General features: G+C 37.9%; 1 long non-coding RNA gene across 1 annotated transcript; it reads right to left on the reverse strand.

The window, feature by feature from the left end:
* Nucleotides 1-6,329: 6,329 nt before the first annotated feature.
* LOC116445709 lies at nt 6,330-21,275 on the reverse strand. Its single transcript, XR_004240860.1, has 4 exons — nt 20,916-21,275; nt 15,801-15,977; nt 15,053-15,123; nt 6,330-7,542 (listed from the first exon to the last, which is right to left on the reverse strand). It is a non-coding gene; the product is annotated as an uncharacterized LOC116445709 (long non-coding RNA).
* Between the last annotated feature and the right edge of the window lie 4,467 nt (nt 21,276-25,742).

Consider the following 25,742-nt stretch of genomic DNA (forward strand, 5'->3'; position numbering starts at 1 on the left):
AAGCATGAGGATCAATTTATGATTTTTTGACCAATATTAAATAATCAACTTTATAGAAAATATTTCAAGTAAGTGAGAATATTTCTCTCTGACAAACTATACGAAAAAGTATTTATATCTTTTTCCTAACCTTCGTATATTTGTCAGTTGGTCACATGGTCACCTAAGGACAGGGACTAGCCATTTGTGAATTCTTTTCTATGTCTGTGCGCTTGTGTGCACGCAAAAATGTGTATTTTTGTCTTTATATCTGTATAAGTAATAGAAACATATTTACCATCTCTCCTTATAGTAAATCTCAAAGTGCATTACAAAGTTTAGGTCCTCTCCTCTTCTGCTGAATCTGAAGCCTCACTTAGACTTTTAACAATGTCTATAGAAGTGGAATAAGACAGAGCAGTTAGTTGTGAGAGCACAAGATTAATTACACTTAGAACAGTCACGTAACATATTTTATATAGCACATGAATGCATGTGCACTTTGCATCTTGCTGCAGTGCAAAACATTGGCCTCATCTGTGAAGCAGACATTTCCTTGGAAGTTTTTGGAGATTCTTCTTTCATTTGGCACAACATTACTTATGATCTGTGGTTCATCTACATTTACTTCATAGATTCTGCTTTTTAGTTCCTTCAGAGATCATTCTTGATGCTTCTGTCAGATACTGAGATCAATTCTGTGCGTGTTGGGGAAGAAAGGTATTGGAACTGCAATCTGCTGTTGTACCTGAAAGGATAATTTTATTTCAACTGAAGAGCTTGTCAGTGCCAGTGAAGAACAGGTATGTGAAATAATATCACTTGCACCTATATCTACTCTTTAGTAGTTAGAATATAATTTAAACTGAAAGCAATGTCAAAATTATCAGAAGCTTTTCTCCATCAGAGAGAAATGAGAGACTCATTCCCTACAGATAGCTTTCTCAGTTTTGTTGGCTTTGTACAGGTGTGCATGAAAGAGGTATTCTTTAACCTTTTCCAAGTTGCATCTTGAAGCCTGATTTATAAATAGGGTAATTTTTCTCCATGTAAATTCACTTGTACAAAGGCAGTGCATCCACAAAATCAGTGGAATTATCATTGCTAGAAATGCCTCTCTACTATGTCTACCTGAAACAGAGAAAAGTCAGTTCCAAATTTTCCTTAAGATAAAGCTTAATGCTACCCGAGTTGCTTGTGTATATCTTCACTGAGTGCAAATAAGCTTTACTAGATAATTTTGGTCAAAATGCAAGAGAAATTCATTTATACTAGTTGTAACAGTTTTTTTGAAGTGACTGGCTGATAAGAATGAAGCTTTTTATTCTAACTAAAAGTATTAAAGAAATATTTTATATATATAACATTTAAAAATTAAGATTCTTGACACTAGACAGTTTAGTTATGTCTACCAAGGTTCAGTCATACCAGGTAAATAGATTTATCTGTGTGCATCTGTGCAAACTCAAGTACACAAACAGTTCTCATAACACTCCTTTCTGATAAGCCATGCACCACTGTCTCAAGACCATATCTTGACAACAATAGCTAGGCATTCAGCCTTTGTTCTTCCTTCAAGTTTATTGCATGCTTATTATTGCCCAGACCTGGCTCCCTAGGTGATTCTGCTCTTCCTAGGTGAGTGTCTAAGTAAAAATCTATCTTCGCTGTGACACTTGAGCTATGTAGTAAAAAACACTCACTGGGAACTTGTAACTTTTCCTAATGCATCCTTGGAAATTTAGCATTGTTGCAAAACTATCTGAGGAGCCGTGGTAATGGAAATGTTAACAGAAACCAGACAGCAGTGTTTAGAGAGCTATTATGAACTTTAGCTTCTGTTCACACAGTTCTCAGAAAAAACAAAACTTTCAGTTGCTGAAACTGCAGTCTGAAGGGGGTGAATATTTACCAGATTCTTTGTTGCCAGCCAAAGAATCCACATAAAGCATATTCCATCATATGTTGACATAGCAAATCACATCCACATACAAATGCTTTCATCAGTTGAACTCCACTGGAGACGCTCAGCTGAAAAGGCTTCTACTAAAGCATATTGGAGTCAGTGGAAATTTTCACATGGGCTGCAGCAGGCTTTCTTTCAGTCAAGGTTCTAACTCCACCTTTAGCAGTTCAGTTTAAGAAGTAACTCCTTAAGTCATAAGCTCACAGCACACTGATAAGTGCCAGACCCAGCCTCATGACATGATTATTCATTATTATGCTGCAGTAAAATAGTGGTGAATATTGCACATTTTCTGTAGATAAAATCTTACAAAATTTGCATTCCCTGTATAATAAGCCTATGGATACCTAAACTACTTCATAGAGATGAAAATTCCTCTTTATATGCACTAATTCTCCTGCTTAGAAAGGACGGCTTGAGTTGGCTTCAAAGGACATACAGATTAGTAACCAGACAATTTTTTTTATAAAGATTTTTTTTCAAGTCTACTGTACAAGGGAAAACAACATAAATGGTTAGTGTTGGGTATGTCCTGCAGTTCAGCTCCTATGTCTCCTCTATAATTTTGTTGAGTCTGGTATGGTATGGCAATTTGAACAAGGAAATTGCTTCATCCCATAGTGAAAAGCAGCCTCTGTACTGTCCTGTGATGTGTATTTCTTGCATTTCTCTTTAGGGAACTTGAAAGTTCAGGGAGCTTTCTAGTTTGAGCCATGAATATTTTGCTACATGAATGTGACAAAACCCAAGTTTCAAATAGTGTGTGCATTATTACTAGGTGGGATTGCTGAGGACTGACATTGTAAGTCAACAAATAGTAGAAACATAGAATGGTTTGGGTTGGAAGAGACATTTAAAGATAATCTAGTTCCACCCCACTTTCCATGGCCAGGGACATTTTCCACTAGCCCATGCTGCTCAAAGCCCCATCCAACCTGGCCTTAAACACTTCCAGGGACAGGGCATCCACAGCTTCTCAGGGCAACCTGTTTGAATGTATGTAATACATATCCTTCTCTCTTATGACTGAATGGGTAAACACAGATTGCTTGAATATGAAGATCAGTGCATCTATGGCAGTTCAGACAAGGAAAAGTAAACAGAAAGTGTTGAGAGCTGTTGGCTGACCCAGACAGCTAGTGGTGTTACTGGGCTACCATCTATTCACTGATCCTGTTATTCAGTCTTTCTCACTGTGTCTGGAAATTCACTTCTTCATGACCTGTCAGGCAATGCATAAAGATATATAAGCTCATATCCAATGGATCAGGGAGGACTGAGGAGGGCAAAGAAAAATGCTTTTCTTTTCTGAACTATTTGTGAGAATTTAAAAGATTTCTTTTATCTTTAAAGATTAGCAAAAATCCATTGTAGGAACTTCTAAGAATAAAAGATTCGATGTTTTTTTGCAGCTGGCTCAAATCAAACTATGTGTTTCATTTAAACAGCTTATATTTTGAATATATGAGTAATTAAAATTCAGACAAAGTATGACATAGTCACAGAGAGTTTCTGTATATAAAGTTGTAAATTCTTCTAGGTATAAAAGACAGACATAGAACATGACTTCAGAAAAACAGTCTGCTAACGGGCTTCTTGGAGCTGAACTTTGCTCACAGCATGCTCTAGGGAACATGATGACACACAGTGACCTTAGTCACAGAGAAACATAGAATACATTTTCTCAAAACAAGAAATAGTGGTAGCTCTGCTGTCAGTTTCTATAAATCTGGGAACAGAAGCTGTGAACCAACCTTCTGTCAAAACAATCTCCTAATAATCCACCAAGTGCATGTTTTTTGTTATTCTATTTTAAATATTCTCTTAACTTTTTATGAAAATGGGCACTGAACTTGTACTTTCTGTAGGCCTCCATTTTCTGTTCCATATAATTTTTCTTCAAAGCATGAACACTAAATTATAAAACTAAACTTTTACCTCACAGCATAGGTGAAATTAAGGGTAGAATTGCATGCAAAAGCTGGGATCAAACTCCCCTGAAACTGAAATCCTAAATTAAAACCAGATCAAGTTTTATAAGATGGCTTTCTTTTTCGTTAAATTTAGTTTGTTTGAATATCTGCTGCTTTTTATTTCAGTATTTTGATTTTAAGTCAGGTTGGGTGCTGGATTTAAAAACTCTTAGTCCACATCTGAGTTTTGTCACTGACCTACCACAGGGTGGAATGTCAGTTCAGATATTTCAATCAGGTTCAGAGTTGTCTTAAAAACCTCTAATTCATGTCTTTTGCACTCAGAGAGCAGTTTAGATAGAAGATCGCTTCCTAAAAAAGTTGTTGGGGAAACAAAACACATTGTATAACAGGATTAGGATCACTTTGAAAGTTTGAGCTGCTAGTGGTTACTTAAAAATAACCTTGTGGACTTGTTGAAAATTCCAGTTGTATTTTTAACAGTAGGTGTTGCTGTAGGAAAAGAGAACAAAGCACACAAAGCAAACTGAATCCACAGGAACTGCACATTAGTGAAGAAAAAAGGGCAGCCAGACTGCTATGCTTAGAACTACTTAAAAAAACTCTATTGGCATTTTTTGTGATTTAAAATTTGACATTATCACCTTTTCTCAGTCAGTTCTGATGAATTGCTTGTTAAAACCAGTTAGATAGTTGAGCATTTTGAGTATTTTGTCTGATTATAAAATTACCACTCAAAATTAAACCTTCCTCCTCTCACTGAAATTTATATTAATATTCTGTCTGCATGAAAACTGAATCGTAGACATATATACACTTCTAAATACCACTGGCTGGCTAGTATTTCAACCTGAAGATGTGGACAGATCAGAACAAAAGGTAGGAAATATATTAAGTAAATATGGTGCACAGCTTACTCTTGTGTCTAGATAGCAGATACTACTGGCAAAACTCAGAAAGTCACTGTAGGTACCCATTTGGCATGTTGGGTTAGCAAATAGATATGGCTGGGTGATGCTATCACTTTCCAATATGCTGATGTAAGTCAGTTGGGTTGCAGTGGCTCCAGACTCTGATCAGAGAGAACTCTGTGTGCACAGTGTACACACTTAAAAAGCCCTGTTTGCCCTGGTCTAAGGTACTTGAGGTACTGAAATTAACACTGCAGTGCCAGAGCAGCAGCAGACCATAGGAGAAAAATAAGCACATTTGTTAAATTTTTGATCTATGGATTTTGATAGAGGGTTTGCTAGGAGACTCTGTTGGGAGTGTGTTTGGCTTAACAAGGAGGGGAAAAGTCACAGCCATACTTATGCCAAGTGTTACCTGATGTGAGAGCATGCTCTGCTCCAGCCAGTGGGAAGACAGGCCTTCTTTTAACCTGGGCTTTTTATTTCAAGTTTTTCCCTCCCTCATTTATATTACAGTTCAGAACTTCAGAATAAAAAACTGTTGCCTTCTGATGTTCAGCAGGTTTGGGTGAAGGATATGTTTTGTAAAACAGGTTTGTGGAGGAGCACTGTGTGAGTGAGCACAAGCCGACAACTTGCTTAGAGCCCAGGGGCTAGGCTTTCCTTGTACATTGTGCTCAGCCTATATTGTAATTAGTATTCCAGCTATCTGCTTATGGGGAAGAAAAGAGGGATTCTTCACTTCTCACTCTGGGGTGGCATATAGAAGTCAAGATCTGAGATGTTATTTCTTACCAATAACATTGTGATACTATCAGCATTGAGAGCTCTTGGTTTGATGGCAAAAATACTTCACTGAAATAGGAAAGCTTTATAGAAAAAGCAATGACTGGAAGTGAACCAAGATGCCTTATAAGGATATAGTTGTAAACACCAGAGCCTCAACCTGCTCCCGGATCAGACTACTAGATCCAGCTGACTGCCAAACTGGAGCAATGACTCAGTAAAGTTAGAGATTCCAAGGATTTCATCAAGTTAATAAAAATCAAGGAATATAGCAGAAAGATGCCTTCTTTGATATATATCTAATTGGAGATTCAAGCAGTGATGTCTGCTGAGGTATAGTCAGAGATGAAGAAGTGTAAATTGCAGCATATTGAGAAGTCATTTGAAAGTCTCTTTTTATAGCATGAGAGATTTACTGTGCTGAGAAGTTACTGATGTTAGGTCATTTTGTACCAATACTGACAGAGGCAAAAGGGTTTGAGCTATGCTTTAAACTGTGCAAAGTTTATATATGTGATGTTCATGGTCCAAAATAAGTGAGTCAATGAATCCGTTCATTGTATGGGAATACCTTCTGGTCTCTCTAACCCATACTATTCAAATTTAGAGAAGTGAGAGGGTTTAATGGTTTAATTACTAGTTCCTTTCTTCATGGTTTTGGTGCTATTAAGGTATGAGCTATTGTCCTTGGAAGAAATTACAAAAAATATTTTTAAAAAAGTGTTATTTATTGGAAAGTTAAAGAGAGCCAAGTCCCCACCCAGGGAGCAAACTGTAACAGCACTGGCAGATTAACAATGAAAGATCTCATCAGTTAAATTTGTAATAATATTGATAGCTGAAAGGATCAACAAGTGTTGAATACCAACAAATATTTTGCCCAAAGGTGAAAGAGATGATGAGGGTTTGTGAATGGGATTGAATTGTTATCCTAACATTCCTTGGGTCTGTTCTTTCACGGGTATCTTGGCATGGGCATGGTAGAGGGAATGAGATCTTTTCTCCTTTCTGTCTTTAGAGTATGCAGCCCTTACCTGCCTCGTGCTCCTCACAGCACCACAGACTGCCACTTGTTCTGCACATGCAGCAGCATCCTTCTGTCGTGCACTCTGCTGAGGGGAGGAGCAGCTCTAACCGAGGTGCAGAGCAAAGCTGCCTCTTGCTTCTCAGAGTTTTTGTTCAGGCAACACAAGGAGACATGATGAAGTAGAAACATAGAAAAGAGTAGAAGCTAGCATCACAGGTCAATTGTTAGCATTATCACCTCAAAGATTTAATTTTGCATACCTTTAGATATTACTTCTGCATTATCTGAGGTTATACTCTACAACACCAGCAAACATAAAAAACATGTAGATAGAATAAGAGGGAATCTTTGAGTTAAAACATGTAAAAATTGTTCCAAATGAAGGAGTAGGATTTTGTTTTCTCTTTACTGAATACACACAGTCCTCATAAAATTCTAAATTTTGGCTAAGTGTAAAAGAATGGAGGTTAACATAAAGTCTGATGGAGCTGACTGATAATGACTGCAAGCCTATATTAAAGATTCTTGTTCCAGTTTTCTCCTGGTATATTTTAAATTTTTCATACAGAAACCAATGTTTTGTACTTATTAACAGCTCTGTTATATGTCAGCCTTTGCTTGCAGCTTGGTTTTTTCAACAATGCAGTTGGCTCTATTGATAGGGTCAAACTTCGGGACATTCTCAAGCTCAGCTGAATCATTTATATCACACCTGCCTTGGAGTAAAATTAGGAATTACTACTAGATGCTTCAGTATGAGGTGCCTTCACCATCACTGGTTCTCCTAAGCCAGGTTCTTCTGCAATAAATTTGGAACACAGCCACAACATTTGATCACAGGCAATTTACCACAAGAGTCATGGAATCCCTTGCTCCTAGCTCTTGATTTCCGGGCTTTGTGTATTTTTGGTTTGCTGTAGCTCTGGAAACAGACCATGCCTGGAAGGGAACATAAGACAGAAACAACTATCAGAAAGACTCAGTTTTGAATAATGTAGATAAATTAGAGTACATTCCCATGCTATGCTTGATTTTAGAAGCAGAATGTGGGCACCAGTGCTGTGGGTTGCAAGATACATTTGAAAAGATTGCTCAAGGTTTTACTGCAGTGTCTACTCTGATCTTTAGAGTAAATCCTGTAGTTAGTTTTCATGTAAAATCACACACAAGTATACACAAATCACATTTTGCTGACTGTCTTGAAAGATAGAACTCCCTCTGAGGAACAGAGAATTGGACTTGATGATCCTTATACCCTTCCAACTTGAGATATTCTATGATTCTATGATTATAATCTTCTGGAGTCCAAAGGAGCTGTGTTTGAAAACAATTTTTTTTGGGAGTCCTTATTGCTGGTGCTGTCTACATGGTGTTAAAGAAAACCTTGTCCCTTTCCAAAACTAGCAGTGGAAGTCAAAATGGAAGTGAGAGATGAGGAAGAGTAAAAAGATGTGCCGAGATTGCCACAACAGACAAAAGGCAAAGCAGAGAATGTCTTTCTTTTTCCAAGACTGTATACTGTTGACTCACAAATTCTCAAATTCTTCAAGCAGTAGTAGAACATACAAAGAAGTAAAATTAATGAGAGATTGAAAGATTAGCTTTGCAACAATGCTCAGGCCCCATTATGAAAAGTACCATATAAGAACTTAAAGAGCCTAAACCTTTTCCCCTCACTGATAATACTAATTCATAAATTTAAAAGAACTGATTTTTGTTACTTACTTGACCCTCTTCTCAGTAAGAAAATTCACAAGTATTTAAACTTCTTCCATATAAGGAGTAGATTCCTTTGAAATTAAATGATATAAAAATATGAAAACAGTCTGAAGCTGAATCATATTTATTTTTTTTAATATAGGTTTATTCAGCAAATTGGCTACCAGTTGCGGGCAATGGTTTCCATACTACGATTTGTGGTGTATTCAAAACAGATGGAAGCATCTCAAAGCCTGCTTTGTCCAAAGCCAAGAACATTTTTCGGCAAGAAGTCTGAACTTGTTGCCACATAAACAAAATGAGTGATTTAACTTAGTGTCTACATATTTTGGATTGGCAAAAACTGCTGTAAAAAAGTAAAGCCAGAGAGCAGACTCTACAAAAATAGGAAAAGACAGAGCAAGAAAGAGAGATACACACACATATGCGTGCACCACACGCAAACACACCCATTCTGGCAGCTGTTAGAGCCGAAGTGTTTGTGTTGTGAGATTCTAAACAAGTAACAGGGTGTTTTAGTCCATCTGGAAAATTTCTTACACTTTTTATTCCCTGAGTTTAGGCACCCGTCTAAATATTGAAGAAAGCATATTTTTATGCTTTCTATTGGCTATCCCTAAAATAAAAATTAAGCCTTACATTTTCTTCGGGTTTGTTTATGATATAGATATTCAGTAAGATCCTGTCCAAGAAGCCAAATGTGTCTCAAAACTGTGAAATGTAGAAAGGTAAAGAGATTAGATAATAGCCTTGACAGCTGTATATGTGTATACTTGTGTGGAAGGGGTCAAAGATTTCATTTTTGGACTAAGACTCAGGCTGAGCTGTTTGGCCCTGACCAAGATGATTCTGTTGTAGAGACTATCATTGCATATTTCCAAATTTGCAGTTTCTGTAGACATTGAAGTTCTGTCCTGGAAGTGCTCATGGAAGTAAACGGAGTATGGGAGTAGACACAGAAAGCTGTGCATAAGTCTGCCTCTGTCCTTGATATCTTTTGGTTTTGCTGAGCTATATGGGTAAAACTCTCCGATTTTGTTCCTTTTTCTAGGATAGTGTGTCTAGTTAAAGTGTACATCAGACTGTTTACTTAAATATTTTCTAACCTTGCTTAGTTGTTCCTCCAGTTGTTCCTACAGCAGAAGTGATGGCGGTGACATGAAATGACAAATAATTATGAAAAATGTAAGACATGGCATGGGATACAAACAGATGCATTTTGTGAGATTTCAAAGCCTATAGGTGAACAATGCAAGATTCAAGAACAGACGGGCCAGGAAAGAGAGTTCCAAGTCTCATTGACAAAATTGTAATAAATTTCTGATTAAAAAAATCTAGGACAGTTCAGGAGTGCTGTTGTTTGGTTGTACTATATTCTTAACGACAGAATTATTTTTTACTATATATCTCACAATTTGAGAACTATGGGGCACACAATGAAGTTGCTGGTACATTTGTGAACAAGCAAAAATGTTTTCTTCAGAGAATGAAGAAATAGATTAAGTAGCCTATAAATAATTTGGAAGCAGAACTATACTAGATCCAGAAAAAAGGAAAGACTTACTAATTTCTGATAGCAGATATTAAACTGCAAAAATTCTAGTCAGGTCAGCAAAGGTAGAGCCTAATTTGGGCGTCTTAGTCAGACATGAAACAGCATTTGTCTGCAGTGAGAACATGGTGGAAGATTATTTATAACTGGTTCAATCATGGTGAACTTGATTCAATAGCCAAGACTACCTATTAAAGAGAAAGCTCAATGCTTGGTTTTGTTAAGAAATAGGGCCATTAGTGGCACCATGAGTGGTAATTGAATTTATATTTTTGACAAGATTTTAGGGAATTTTGACAAATGGTATCCAGAACAGTGTCTGACAGGATCTGTCTGACCTCTGCAAGAGGCCTCTGTAAGAGACAGCAGCTACAGAGGCACTGTGAAAGAGGTCCAGGACTTCCTGCCACACATTAAGCTGGTGATGGACACATGCCGAAGCAGCATTTTGATTCTGTATTGCAGTCAGATGCAGTTGCACATCCCATTATCCACAGCCTTGGATTTCCTTCAGAATTAAGTCTAGATGTGCAACAGAGAAAAGCTTCACTTTAGTATGGACAGGTACCTGATTTGGACAGATGGAGAAGTGATAAGCTGAGATGCATGGCAGAGTGCCATTGCTCTGCATTTTAGATAGCCTATGAGAGGCAGAAATTGGAAGAAATAAAGCAGTTATCTGGGCAATGAAATCTTCCAACTAAGAAAACCTCTGTCTGAGAAAAAACTGAATGGAGCATGTATCTGGTACAACACCAATTATATATTTAAATATTTTTTGTCACAGTTATCAACACTTCTTTGCAGGACCATTTTTGATGGTTATACACAGCAAATTCTGAGCCTAGCTACCTTCATGGTTTTCTTCTATGAATGAGAGGCATTTTCTGAGTGGAATGAGGGTGTTGAGATGTAGTCATGACTGTCCCGCAAGTCTTTCACTATTTCATACTTGTTGGCCAAGTGGATCAGGAAAACACTGCAGAGGACAAATTCAGACTGTAAGATACAGTTTGAATCAGTGATTTTTTTTTACTTCATATGACTCCTTCTTTTATCTGCTAGCATTTTATTAGCAAAAAGAGGCCATTTCTTTTTTTTTTGTGTAGCTCTATTAAAGTCAGTGAGCTCAGAAATACGGATTTGTGTGACTGTGCACTTTTTGGAAATGTCCCAGATGATTAGAAAGCAACCCTTGAATGTCATGGAATGAAAAGAAGCTATCAAAATTCCTGGGATTTTCATTTGATTTGCCAAAAAACATTCATCAAACATGCATTTGTAGAAAGCATTGTGTCTTTCTCAGTAACATGTTTTCTTCTAGAATATAACATAATGAAACATATGCCAGTAGATTATCAAGCACAATGGCAATTTCCATGTGATTTAATGACTGAGGAGGTGGTAACACTTCATGTCCATAACAAAAAGTTGAGGAAGCACCATAGGAGACCTAAACTCATATTAAAAAACTAATGTGCAGGGTTTTTTTACTTTAATTCTGGATCAGTCACAATAAAATATATAATGTATCTTTAAAAGGATGGTAATTTCATTTTATTGAGATCCATTATTTTATTAAATACATTAGCTCAAAACTTTAGTAAAATTTGCAGTTCATTTAATGGATATGAAGGTAATAAATTCTTCAGAATACACCAAACCTTTGAAGGATTACGCCAGCACTTTCTACAAAGAGCAGATGGGAAGGAATAGGGGTATATAACTTTTCTCCTCATCCTTCTATTTTTGATGTTCAAAATATACTTTTAAAGTAGCTGCATATGAAGCCTGCATATGAAGACTTGTGATTTTAAGCTGCATTCCATTTATATTAGGTGGTCTGTTTGTAGATTCCTGACATATCTAATTTTAAAAGTACTTTACTAATACTATATTTAAAATCAAAACGAAAAACAGGAGCCTTTTAAGGATTCTTTTACTTTGTGCTCCTTGTTGGATTTTTGTGGTTAGAGAACCACATTTTTGTTTCAAATCCAACAGCTCTGTTATGAGAGCAAAACCTAATGATGGGGGAAAATCTTGCCGAGAGATGATTCCTAGTGTATATCAAATGGAAGAACTATTGCTTATAGTGAAAAATGGCTTGACTGATGCTGGGCTTTAGCTTTATATGCTAAATAAAATTGAGAATTTGCAATCCAGAAGAAGCTAAGCTGTATTAACAGTAAGAATTTCAACACTGCATCATCAGAGAAGTACTTAATTTCAAAGGGTTTAACTCTGTGTAGGTGGTCTGTGCTCACAAATTTTTTGTTTAATTTGATGTAGATCTCAAAGATGTGTCAGAGATCCCTGAAGAGCAGTAAAGCTGGAGTCTAAGATTTCAGTCACAGTGAAAGGTGGAGACAGTCAGTCAAGCTGATCAGTTTGTGGTTTTCCTTACATTTGTGCCATTCCATCTCTGGGATTAAAAATATAGGCCCTTCATAATAGTAATGATTTTTAAAGTAACCACCTACTGGTCATTAAAAACTGTGATTCCCAACAAGAACTGGCCCAATGCTTCTCAGCCATATAGAAAAACAGGAATTTTACTGTCTCAGGGGAAGGTCCTGCCACAGGAAGTGTGGGGACAGATGTCCAGGAAGTCTGTTACAAGGAAAGACCTTGGAGAGCAGGGATTGATGGTCCCACTGCCATGGGAAGGACGGTCAGACAGCTGCTCTTTGTGGGGACCACTCCACACCACAGAATGAGCTTATGCCAAACCCACACTGTTTTGGAAGCTGCCAGACTGGTTTTCCACACCTTAGGTGTGGGTAAAGGAAGCAACCAGGCCAAGGTTACTGATAACAACCCCAAGTTTGCTGTCTTAGAAAACCTTCTGCTGTTCCTGAGCTTACAGTAAGTCTCTATTGATCTGATACAGTCAATTATCAAGCGGATGAAATCTGAATTATTTAATTGCTTCTCAGCTCTTCACTTTCTGATTACACAATACTTCCTGTAGGAAGCTTACTTTCCTATCAGATTCTCCTTGAACATACTTATGTGTCAGAACTTTACCTGCTCTCAGAAATGACTACATTTCTTAAGGCCAAAAATTATCAATGAGCAGATTACTCTCTGATAGATGACATATATTTTTATATTTGCTCCTGCAGATACAGGATTTCATCTGGATGGACTGAATTTTTACCGACATCAAAAATCCCCCTGTGAAAAATTGAAACATTATGGATGCCCACTGAATACATTATAATAACACACATTTTTACAAAGTTTACTTTTGCCTTTGTATTCTGTATGTATTATTTGAAGAGAATCTGTAGTTGATTACGCAGTTGACATCCAGGAATTTCTGCTTCTTATTTTAAACCTGAAATGCTGTCTGTCTCAGTGGTCTGGATAAGTAATTTTTAAATTTTTCTGCACCTTTTTCTGGTTTCATAATATGTCAATCACTCACAGGACTGTGGCTAGGATTTGCCAATGTCAGTAAAAGGTTCTAAAAACAAAGTCAAATATAAGGTCACAGAGTGTACCTGCTAGAGACTGGTTTTGTATTCAGTGAACAGCAACTCTTCAGAGACAGAAAGACCCTACCAGTTGAAATGGCAGCATTGTACTGTTGCCGACAATCTTAGGCAATGGAAAATTCTTGAAGAAGGATTTCTCCTCATCTTGTCTAAGCTTTATGTTGAGCACTTGGACCTCCAGGCCAGAAGGGTACATGTTGCACAGGGAGAGGCCAGTTCTGAGAAGGGTTATAAGAAGTCCTGCTAACACCAGACAGCCTGGAAGAGTAACTTTGTGTTAGAGAATGGAGTATTCTGGTTTGAACAGCCATAACTCTCTGTGTTGAAAACTAGGAGTAAGATATGAGATATACAGAACCCTTCTTTCTTCATGAATTCCTTCCTCCTGTGTGCTCATTTTTCAGATCACGTTTTCAGAACTGCAAATTGCTTGGAGAGAGAGAAGTCACAGAAGTCACAGAAGTCACAGAATATCCTGAGTTGGAAAGGACCCAGAGGGATCACTGAGTCCAACTCTTAAGCAAATAGTGCATATGCAGATCATATGCCCTACCCAGCTGACAAGTTTATTGTTCAAATGTACACTGAAATATGTGCTTCTCAAATGCTGATAAATATGTCCTTTCCTGAAAGTGTATCTACAGTACTTTATCAAACACATATTTAAAACACAGTGATTGCAAAATTTTACTTTTAATTAACTGAGATTTCCAGGTGAGTAAAGAGAGCTCAGTTGAGTCTTAAAGATGTCCAGGTTCCGTAACAGCAATAAGTGCCTACTGAAAAATACCGTCTTGATTTTTTTTAATCTGGTCTAGGAGGTTAATTCTGAAAAATTCCTGTTTTATTTTTAGACCTTTAGCATGAAAAAGCTAGATGACTTAACTGTGATATTTCAACTCAGCCCAAGCTTGAGAACTCTTGATTTTCTTTCCATCTCATATGTTGCCTCCACTAAAGAAATTATGAAAGGAAGCAGCATCAGATGATCTATACGTATTCTTTGAATGCTAGTGGCTCTTACTGGCAATTGTAAGACAATATGTGGCAAGCACCAAATAACTTACGAAATAAAGCTTTCCAGCAGGTAAATTGAATCTATTTTATTGGGCAGAGAAGCATGCCATGCAAACTCACTATGAACTGCAGATTTTCATAACTAAGACACTTGTCTTTCAACATTTTAGAGGTAAGCCTGGCTGGCTATACTATCTGTTGGCCTTGGTGGTCCGTAGTATAATTTTGTAGACACAAAGTTTTCACGGTCTCTGAAAAAGGGTCCTTTTTGTTTACCAAGTTTCTAAACACCAGGGCTCAGAAGAGAACCCCGGAATGAAAGGAGGCACCCTATGTTCTAGGAGATATGATATCATTTGGAAGTCATTTGCTCAGGGCAAAAATAAGAGGGAGAAAACGTCTGTTGACTGTTGGGAGGCTTGCCAAGCAAAACAGGAGTTGCGGTTGATAGGACATGCTAACAAAACCAAGGAAAGTAATAATTGTGTATAGAAGCATACAAGATACATACTACACATAGTTTTCAAAAGATGACCTTCAAACTAACACAGCTGGAATTTTTCTGAAGGATGGTTATCTATCCTTACTTTGCATGAAGGAAGTAAATGGAAACAAAATCAGTTTTTCTAAAATATTTTATGCAGAAAAGAAAACTCACTTTGTCAGCTGTTTCTCAGCCTTCCAGATGGTTTGAAAGACATATTTGCACTGGAACTAAGGGAGAAAAACCTGTAAGACAGAAAAAAATGTACACTTGTATTTCAGATACTACATAATCATAGAGTAGTCAGATTTGGAAGGGACCTCTGAAGATGATCAAGTCCAATACCCCTGCCGAAGCAGGGTCACCTAGAGCAGGTGACATAGGAACGTGTCTAGGTGGGTTTTGTATTTCTCCAGACAGGGAAACTCCACAACCTCCCTGAGCAGCCTGTTTCAGTGCTCTGCCACCCTCAGTATGAAGAAGGCTAGTTTTAATATTTGGGTTGATCTTTTGGTCAAGGAAGGCTGGGTGACCCATTCCTTCCCCCTGTTCTTCCACTCTCTTATGGGCGATACACAGAAGATACATGTGGCTACAATTACTCTTAGCTGATAGTTAAATGGAATTAATTTAAAATAAAGACAGTGCCTAATGTCCAAAAGGTTAAAGAAAAAGGAATGTTGGTGAAACATATAGTGGAACAATATAGAACTTGTTTCTCAATTTTAATCTCTTTTTTTCCTTTTTTCCCTAGAATATTACTGAGAGTATTCTAATGATTCTTTTCTCTTAAAAAAATTCTCAGGTCACAGTATATTGAGGTGGGGAAAAATAATTAACATGAAATGTAAGTATTAAAATTAATTAAACAAATTGGATGAACTTCCCTTGTGCTGGGTAATATAACAATGGCACCTCATACCTAGGATATGGGTGGCTGCTCATCTCTTTAGTCATGCCTGTCTGGACATCTCATCAGTAGAAAACTCTTTCTTGCTTTATTTCAACATTCCACCTGTGGTCTCTGATGGTCTCCGGAAATGGTGAATGCTGGGTCTCCGAAAGTTGGGGTGAGTGTCCCATAACTTTCCATGGAATCCTAAAAAAAAGATAGTGAACAAAAGGAAATTAAATGTCATTTCCCCTGAGCTTTGATACTGTTAAGATTTATTATTATTTATAAATCATCAAGATCTGAGAAGTACAGCTTTAGTTCCTTGACAGTATTGCTTAATTCCTGTATTTTCTAGAGCTCTCTAGTATTGGTAATGATGAAGTCTGTATATGAATAAAACTTCCTAACTAACTGGAAAGACTTGACAAGTTAAGTCTTCCTACTTTGACTTCAGAGGTCTTCTGAAGGTCTTCACTTCTTTATATAGAAGATATAAACATGCTTTTAATGGATCCACTGCTACTTAATGTCTTGTGAAAGCTGTGGCCAAATAGAAAGTTTAGGCAAAGTCCACATTTTCTAAAACCCCAGAGACTGTGATTATTTTAATTTCAGAATTACTCTTCCATCCTGGTAAGGGGGTATGTAGATCTCCTGCATATCAGGGTCCATGGAGTACCTAATTATATCCTCAGCTTTACTCAAGGCGATTGCCAAAAGCAGGTGTTACGAAAGAATATTGTCCAAAGAAATACATGGACAGGCTGGGAACTGCCTCAAAGAGGCTTTAAGTGTGAGATCAAAGGGACAATGTGGGGATTCAGGCCAGTAAGCATTACAGGGATGAAGGTGGATCTAATTTTCCCTCTTGCAGAAGAGAAGTGAGCATCCTGAAAACAAGGAGCCAAGAACAAATGAATCCCAGGTTGGACAGAGACCTAAGACTGATTATATGATTCTCTGTATTTTGAATAATGACTGTGAACTCTTTTTTACCCCTGAGAAAGGTGGGAACTTGAATCACCCCAAGTACTTTGAGCAGCCTCTCTTTTCCATTCAGTAGCAATTAGAAGGGTTTTTTCGTTGAGGAAAAACCTCATCACTTAAATTGCATGTCTCTTTAAACATATATGATTTTATATAACTGCTAAGTTTTACTATTGTTATTTTCATTTCTTCAGGATGAAACTCTTACCAAATGGTTTGCTTGCAAAACTTGTCATTAAGCATAGCAGAATAAATAGCTATGGATAAGTGACCTTTGTGGTCTTTTGGGTTTGCGGATCCTCTAGAACTTTATTTCATAATTATTTGAACTGATGAAATATGCCAAGCCTTTCCCCCCCAATTTAATTTTCTTGCTCTGCCAGTGTATTTGTAACTGGGTGGAATTATGTGTTATTTAAATAATGATTCCTGTCTGAAAGTAATTTCTGCCCTGTTAGTGGAAGAACTGTTCACACAAAAACAAAACCTGTGGCAGCTTAGGATTTCTATTTGAAATCTTGAATGGAATAAAATGACTGGAAATAAGGCCTCAAAATACTGTGTGTTGTAATTCCTTATTCTGTTCTAAACATAGAACTCTGAGTTATTATAGGGTTCAAGTTCTGGCACAAATAGTTTTCTCCTTCCTTTTAATAATTGCCTGTGTTAAACAGACATGGTGACAACAAACTTTGATCCTTACAGTGGTATTCATAAATCTCCAAGCTGCATCCAGTCAAACAGTTTCAGGACTGGAGAAAATAATTTGGTGCTTGCTACATATACATCGATCTATTATAAGAATACAAAAATATGAATGCATTTTGTGTTGTTTCTTGTGAAGGACATTTGGAGTGCTGAACCCTGGGAGATTAACCTTGTGGTTGCCTTCTTATCAACAGTACATTAGAAAAGCACCAGTACTTTCTCAATAATGAGAACAGAATATATCAAATAGCATGCAATCCCTAGTGACAACATGATTTATATAAATATTTGCAGTAAACTATTTCTTCATAATAGATCATATATTATATACATATATAAATATAAACATGTATATATCAGAATGCTGGAAAAACTCATGTTTATATAGACTTCTCTAATTTTCCCTGGGACTTTTTTTTCTTCCTTCCCATCCAGATTTAGAACTATCTCTGAAGTATTATCAAGGTAATAAAGGAAATGGCTAAAATTCCACTAAAGTAAGGTAAATATTGTTTTTAAACATTGGATTAGAGTAAATCTAATCCAGCCTGCACAGTTAGGGATTCCGCGCTCTCCACAGCACTACCTCAATTCCCAGAAAGAATGATTGTAAGCTGAAATATAATATTCTGCCAGGAAATCACTAGTTCCGAGTTATTAGATTCCAGCCCTGGTTGAGACTGAGGCAAGGAGACAGCACAGGAAGCACTCAGAGTTCTTTGTAAGTGTGGCTCAATATTTTTTAAATAGTGTACTTTCAAAAGTAATAGAGATGATGGACTACAGCAACTGAACTGCAGGTGCAAAGAGACCCTCCTGTAAACTGTGATTATTTCTTCTTTTCCTATTGAAAGTGTGAGCACAAGTACTTAATTTTGTTCTCTAAAGTTTGAAATTGAATTATTTATATTTCTTGAAGTTTGAAGTAACCATATCTATTTTTGCATGAATCCCTGTGTGTGGGATACATAATGTTATATTCTCTTTGAGGAGAGCCCACAAAATTTCAATCTTCACTAAACAACTTCAGCCTAAATCAGAAACATGGACCAAAAAGCCTCTAAGGTTACTGAAGGTGCTCTTTGATGCCATATTCTTGATGCTAAGGAGATTTACAATAAGAGAACCATATAATCTACATGCGTGAAGTAGATAATTCAAACCTGAAAGCAAGTAGTCTATAGTGTATCAGTTATGATTTATTTTCTTTTAAATCAAGGGAATACTGGTATTTTTCTTTTAATTAAGGAACATCTTTTAGAGAAAGCATCTGTTTAGTGAAGGCCAAGAAAAGCATTCTGTAATGTTTCTCTTTTTTCACATGGGACCTGCAGTTCAGGTATTTCCTGTTCTTACTTTTATTCAGTTGTGATTCCCAGAAGATGACATCTACCCCATTTATTTTTCAGCATAAATCCTTATTGATTATTCTTAGGACAATTGTGCCACTTACACTGGACTCTTCTCACAGATCAAATTCTGTACTGGTCAGGCTTAACTAGAATATGACATACTACTGAAAGGCTGTTTACATGGGATTATAATAATTTTGTTTCTGTTAAGTTAGAAGTGGGAAGCTATTGTAAAGCCCCATAACATATTACCTATTGTAGAAAACATTGCATTGCTAGTTTTAGTAGGGGTAAAGGACTGCAGCCACTATGAAGAAATAATCAAGTTCCTTTCTATACTATGACTACATAGGAAAGAAAAACAAGTCTTTTTTCTCCCTGTCTGTAACAGTCAAGTTATTGATGGAACCACAGTCTGTTGTTTAGGTAACTCCAGGTAATGCTGTCAGGGAACAAGTAGGGTCCTCTTAGTGCTCACTCCTTCTTTTTTTAATAACTATCCCTGAAACTGCTCTAATGATAATTACATTTACACAAATCAGAAGAATCTTAAATAGTATTTAGTCTGGCAAGCATCCTGCATTTCAGGCTTCCCAAGAGATTTGCTATCCTTGATGACAACCTCCAGGCAAGTCTGTGACACTGTTTAGCAGATTGGTATTTTAAAAAGGGTCATTCAGAGGTTTGGACTAAATTTGCAATTCAGTCCTTCTGGTAGACTGAAATGTAAGTAAAGATACTTGGAGTGTAAAGAACAAGTGTGTGAATTGACACAGTAAATTCAGGAGGAAAATATTTTCAAAACCAAATGAACCAGAACGACATGTTCATGTAATTTCCTTTCCTTTTTGTCATCAGTATTTAGTTCATGGGGTCCAAAGACATTTCATATCACAATAACCATCAATAGGGAAAATGGTAAAATCGTGACACAGATATAGTTGAAACAGAATGTATTTCTGACTAGTGTCTACATTTTTTCACTGGAATCTTCATCAGAAGTTTTAGATTTAGTAAAGGTAAACACTTTGCAGAAATTCTAATTTCTGTGAATGCTAATTTAAAAAAAAAACCACTGGGAAAAAACAAATGTATAATTTTCTTGTTGATCTACTGAGCTTTTAATAAGAACAGCTGGATAAACTTTTTTCTCAAGTTAGTATTATGCTATTAGAGGTATGAGATGCATCTCCAACATAATCTTCATTAAATAATCATGTTGTTTTCCTCAGTAATAAAATTCATGTTAAAATATTTGGGCTTGCCAGTCAAAGTAACAGAAAATAAAATAAGGAGCCTACAGAAAAACACAGGACTGTTTCATTTTTCTTGGATCTTGTGGAAGGATATTACTTTTAAAATTGCAGCTCTGCTACCTCATCTGTCAGGTTAATTTCACCAATGTTTTCCATTTCCTTCTGTTGAAAACCATTAAAATGATGGTGTTTAATATGAAGCCTCATTTTGGTACACTGTTTACTTAAGACAACTGATGCAATAAAAGAATTTTGTTCTCTTTTTCAAAAGTTCCAGGATTTTCACTACCCAGATATAGCCTTCCTAAAGTGTCCTGTTAGTTGATTTTGGTTAATGTCATAAATATTCTTTAGGTTCATAAATGTCATAGTCTCATAAATATTCTTGTTCTTAAAACTGGATTGAAGGTTGTAGGCTGCTTATTTTCATTCTATACTCATTTAGCACAGGATAATATCCACCTACTATCTCCACCTCACTGAACTGAACAGAGTTATAAACAAAAATGTACTTATCATAAGCATTCTGCTTGTCTGGTCCCTTTATCAAGATTAAGAAAGCAAGAAAACATCAAAACAACAGACTGCCCGAACTCGAGTCCTGCCAGTTGCCCCGGATGACTTGCCGGACCAAGGGCAGAGAGAAAGCCAGCGTCTCTCTGGCAGTCAGGGACGTGGAGGAGCTGCACTGCCAGCCCGGGTTTGGTTTGGCCCGGTTAAGGCGAAATGTGGTATCTTGTATTCCCTTGGGCTGCTTTCTGGTGCGCAAGAAGCAGAAGACCTGACTGCTTGAATATTGTTACCACTTGAATTTCATGTTTTGAGGCTGGTGCACTCACCTGCAAGGTAAGAGAGCAGAGACAGCAGTGCCGCTGCCTGGCAGGGCCGCGCTCGCTGCCCGCGCCCGCTGCAGCTCCGGGGCTGAGGGGCCGCCCAGGCGGTACCGCCGAGCGGGCGGAAGGATGTCCGTGCGCATCGATGCGCCCATGCATTTTTTTAGCACTTCAGTGGCATTCTCACCCCTTATTTACAACAGCTTTACCCTTTAATTTGAAGAGAAAAATATGTATTTTTTTCCGGTAGGTCCTGGTAGTCTTTGTTGGCCAACTCCCGACTCCCCCGAAGGCCCACCTCTTGGCTGGCCCGTGCCGTGCCTTCCCACCCGTGTGCCGGGTCTCGCTGCCCCCGGGCCCTGCGTGGAGCCGGAACTCCGGACCCGCCTCCGCGGGCACGGGGCGCTGCCGCGGCGGGACAGCAGAGGGCGCCCGCGCACCGCCCGCCGCGAGGCGTGAGGGGCCGCGCCGAGCGCCCGCGGCCCGCGGGAGTCCCGCAGCCCCTGCATCCTCGGAATCCCCGCTGCGCCCTCAGCCCCTGGAATCCCCGCTGCCCCACAGAGCCCGTCCCGGGTGCGGGAGCAGCGCCGGCCGAGGGTCCGTTCGGCCAGCGGGTTCCGCTTGCCCGGCGGCCTCAGTTTGCGTTGAGACATTCCGCCTGTGAAACCCCCCGGGGGTGGCTCTCAGCGCAGGTAACACGCAGAGGGCTATGCAGGGCAACCTGAGCACCTTTCCTCTGGCTGCCCGGCCAAGTATCAAATGGGAAACACCTGAGGGGAAAACACCTTTTCAGGTCCTCACTCCTGACATAGTAGTTTTGAAATATTTCAAGTGTAAATTTTAAAAAGTAGGAAGAGAAAAAAATCTCCTGTCTATGCACAGGAGGATCCAGGCGGAGAGATGGTTGTGCATTGATACATTAACTTGAGAGTATACCTAGACCTTTAAAAGTGGTACCCATATCAGCCTGTGTATGAAGAATATATCTACTGGTGTCGAGAGGTTTTCCTGTGTATTTACTAGTGCTAAAATACTTCTTTATTTAGAGGTTTGCTAGTTTATAGTGTAGAACAAATCACAATATGGCACCTTCAGGATCTTGGATCTGAAGTAAAAGAATCTCAAGGGCAGTAGCAAATATTCTGTCAAATGCAAGAACTTGACTTTCTGATACCATACTTTTCTTTTTAAATACAATTTTTTTCTAGCAATGGGCTAGATAACACAGCTGTGGGAGACTTTGGAGAAAAAAGCCATGGTTTTTAAGCTTTAAAAACATTTGTTTGCTTCTGGGCAGGGTTAGTTCTGACTGGGAATAATGTCTTCCGTTTTGGAATAGAGATATGAGAGGTTTGTTATTGAGACATTAGAGAGAGAGGGAGATCTTGTCGTCTGAAACAACTTCCAGGGCTCTAATTCCACATCCTCTGCAATATTTACAAGGCAAATAATTTATATGTAATCTGACTTTACTCAGTGGAGCTCCTCCTGATCTATACACTGCAGTAGAAATCATAAACAGATATTCCACATCTGTTTCTGGTTTTGCACATGGAAAAAAAAAGGAACCAAAACCTAACATCTAAGCCTCAGTCCATACATTTTAATATTCTAAATGAGGTATCTCTCTGCTAGGACTGACTTGCCTGCAGTGGAGTGGATATGGGTTAATTAATTAACATCCTTTGCAGACACTTTTTAAAGTGCACAGCACAAGAAGTACAGAGCTATCAGTTACTTAAAAGCACCTCCAGTTAGCAGGGCTTTTCTGACTTTCCTTAGTTTTAAAACCCATGTGTTTTCTGTGGTTCTGTCTCAGATGCAGTAAAGCTGCAGCACTGGAATTGAGACATACCATAGCAGGGTTTGTGGCCTTTTCCAATGACTAGGTTGTATCAGGGTTATAGTTCTAGATGTTAGTATATAGAATAAATGATAGGTCCTGAAGTAAAGCCCTATAAACCCTGAGCACAGAGTGGATGATGACATCGTAATTAACCAGAAGGACAAGGTTCCAGAGTTTGCTGTTGTCACCAGGACCATCTGTAATTACAGCTTTGTCCGTGGTATCTTCCTGTTTCACTTTTTTCTCTTTATAGTTCAGAGAAACAGTTAACATTTTTAGTAGAAAACAGATTGCTGGTAGAGGAATATAATCTGACAGCTAAAAACTGTAACTATCAGCATTGGTATTTTACAGAGCCTGAATCGTTATCTGCATCAAATGTACTTGACTGAGTATGACAGTTCTGTCAACAGGGGATTAATGCCCAGCAGAGTTTTTTTGTGTCAATGCTACTTATTCGTTCCAAGGGTGGCAGAGAAGGTAATTCAGGGCATTTTAGTTGTCTCAGAAACTGAACAATTCTCTTTGCGAAGAGGTGATGACTGTATTTGGAAGGTATTTCGGATGTAGCGTACTCCCTGCCTCAAGCACAGTAAGAACTGGGATCATTTACTGCATAAAATGGAAAACAGAGATGGGGCATTTCTAGACCATTGGATTTGCTGAGTTGAAGGAGTAATTTTGGGACTATAGGCCTCTCAGAGCAGTTTTGTTGCTGAATGTTGGCTCCCTGCATCTGGCCTTTAAGAAGGCTGTCCAAACAACTGCACTTGTGATGAAGACATTTTTGCTTTTGTTGACCTGATGCCTCTAAAATTATAGTTTGCCAGGGGTCTTACTACTTAAAGTAGTGTCTGATTTATCACAGTATCATGCCTTTCTAAATTACAGTACTGTAATTATGGCACAAAATTACATTAATCCATGAGTTATGATGAACAAATAGTAGACACTGTACCACTTTGTGATGTATGTGTAACTGCATTTCTCTGGTCAGCAAAATACCATTCCATTGTTACCAGTATTTTCTATGGTGCACAGAAAATCAACTTGTCCTTCATTCATTCATTTAATCCATTCACTGTAATTTGAATCAGCAGTCCCAACCAAAAAAAAATCCCCCCTGATGTTGCGAAAAGTTATTTTAATGTTAAGTTTCATTCCCATGTAGTTGATTGCATGTGAAAAAAAGTAGTAGTATAAATGTGCAACACATGATATTTGCTTTTTTTTCAGCACACCTACTGCTGATTTACCCCATCCTAGTTTTGTGGGTTTGGCATGATAAAGGTGGTATTGACTTTGTGCAAACTGCATTGAGAAGTAAGCCACAAGCTCTTGTGGCAATAGCTTTATTTCTTTCTGCAGACATTGAAACAGAGGGTTGGATGTGACCAGGAGAGAGAAGGATTTCAAGGAAATCTTTGACGTGCAAATGAATCGTTGATACAAACTCCCGTTTCTTTTGATCCCGTTGTGTAAATGTGAAGAACTGAGTTGCTGCTGAACAGAACTCTCAAAACACTGAATTACGCGCCACAGAGCTCCTTCCTCTGTCTGATATTTTGCAGTATCTCATTATCAGGCTGCAGATTTGGTGAAATGTGGGTACTTTCTTCGTTTATTAGTAGTGACAGCTGGAGTGGAAATGTTCCTCCCTTGTAAAGAAGGGCAGCATAATCCTCCTAATCCAAGGAGGGCGGTGTCTCCCCTGTGTTACCTCTACTTATTCATACAGGATCAAGCCTTGCAAGTGTTGTTGGGGATTTTTTAAGAAAGGACTTCATTTGAGAAACAACAGTATTTTGTTTCTTTGATGAATGAAAGAGATGTTTTAACCTACAAAAATGAGTACAGGATAACCCAATTAATGATCTCCAAAAGTGTTACAGAATAAAAGTGATTTCATTTCTTATACAATTGTCTCTGGCTATCACCATGATACCATGACTAATCTTTTTTCTTCATTTTACAGATTGATAAAGCAAAAGTTTTGTATGATTTTGGAAAAATCAAGCAATGACTTCTATGATTCATCTTTAAAATCCATACCTCGAGACCAGTCTGTTAAAACACTAGTAGTTTACACTTTGCATTTCATATTCTCTGTACTGGGTAAATGAGAGTAGATCTTTATGATAACCAGACTGATGAAATCTGTGAAGTGATTCCCCAAGTTTGCCTGGAATTTAGGTGGACAGCAGCCTTTTTCCAGTAGGGGTTATGATACTTAAAGTGCTGAGTGCTCCAAGGCTGATGTTCACTAGACCACAGAACTCCTCTCTGTTGAAGAGGTTTGCTCAGAATCCTCACATTTTTCTAGTTGAAAGAAAGACTTCTACTCCAGTCTAACTGTGTCAGTGTTAAATTAACTAAATTTGCTTGGTGGTTGAATCAGGGACTGGAATGTTTCTCTACTGATTAGGAAATACTTTTTTAACACCCCCTCCCCCCCCAAACTAAATAAATATATAAATGCATTTTTTCAGGGAGAATAGTTTCAGTGGAAGAAAAAATATGTTAAGTGGTATAGAAAAAAATCCTTCTAGTGCATTTGTTCAAGTCAGACTCCTGGGGACTAGGAAAATGGCAGGGGATATATGTTTTCTTTATTCTGAGTGAGTGCTTTCAATTGCACAGTAAGTAAAAAAAAAAAAAGCCAATTTATTATTTCATAACTTTGTGCCCTCACTTTTTTTACTAGTATTTGGAAATGCAACATTTAGGAGGAACTGAGCTGGTTTGTTTTTCTAGTCCTCAATATTTTTTTCACCTTAAATTTTTTTTTGCACTTTCATTTGAGATCAACCCAAATTTGGATTTTTCTGTTCAATTCTGTAGATAAATCGACCATTTATTTATCTACAGCTTCACAATTACTCCTGACATTTTTTTTCCCAGAGGTTCTTGGGCCTAAAACTGTTCCTGTGTTCAGCCTATATTTCTAGCAAGTTTTGTAGTGGCTTTGTGTGTGATATTATAGCTGT

This window comes from Corvus moneduloides, chromosome 6 (assembly GCF_009650955.1).
Source record: "Corvus moneduloides isolate bCorMon1 chromosome 6, bCorMon1.pri, whole genome shotgun sequence".
Classification (NCBI taxonomy): Eukaryota; Metazoa; Chordata; class Aves; order Passeriformes; family Corvidae; genus Corvus; species Corvus moneduloides.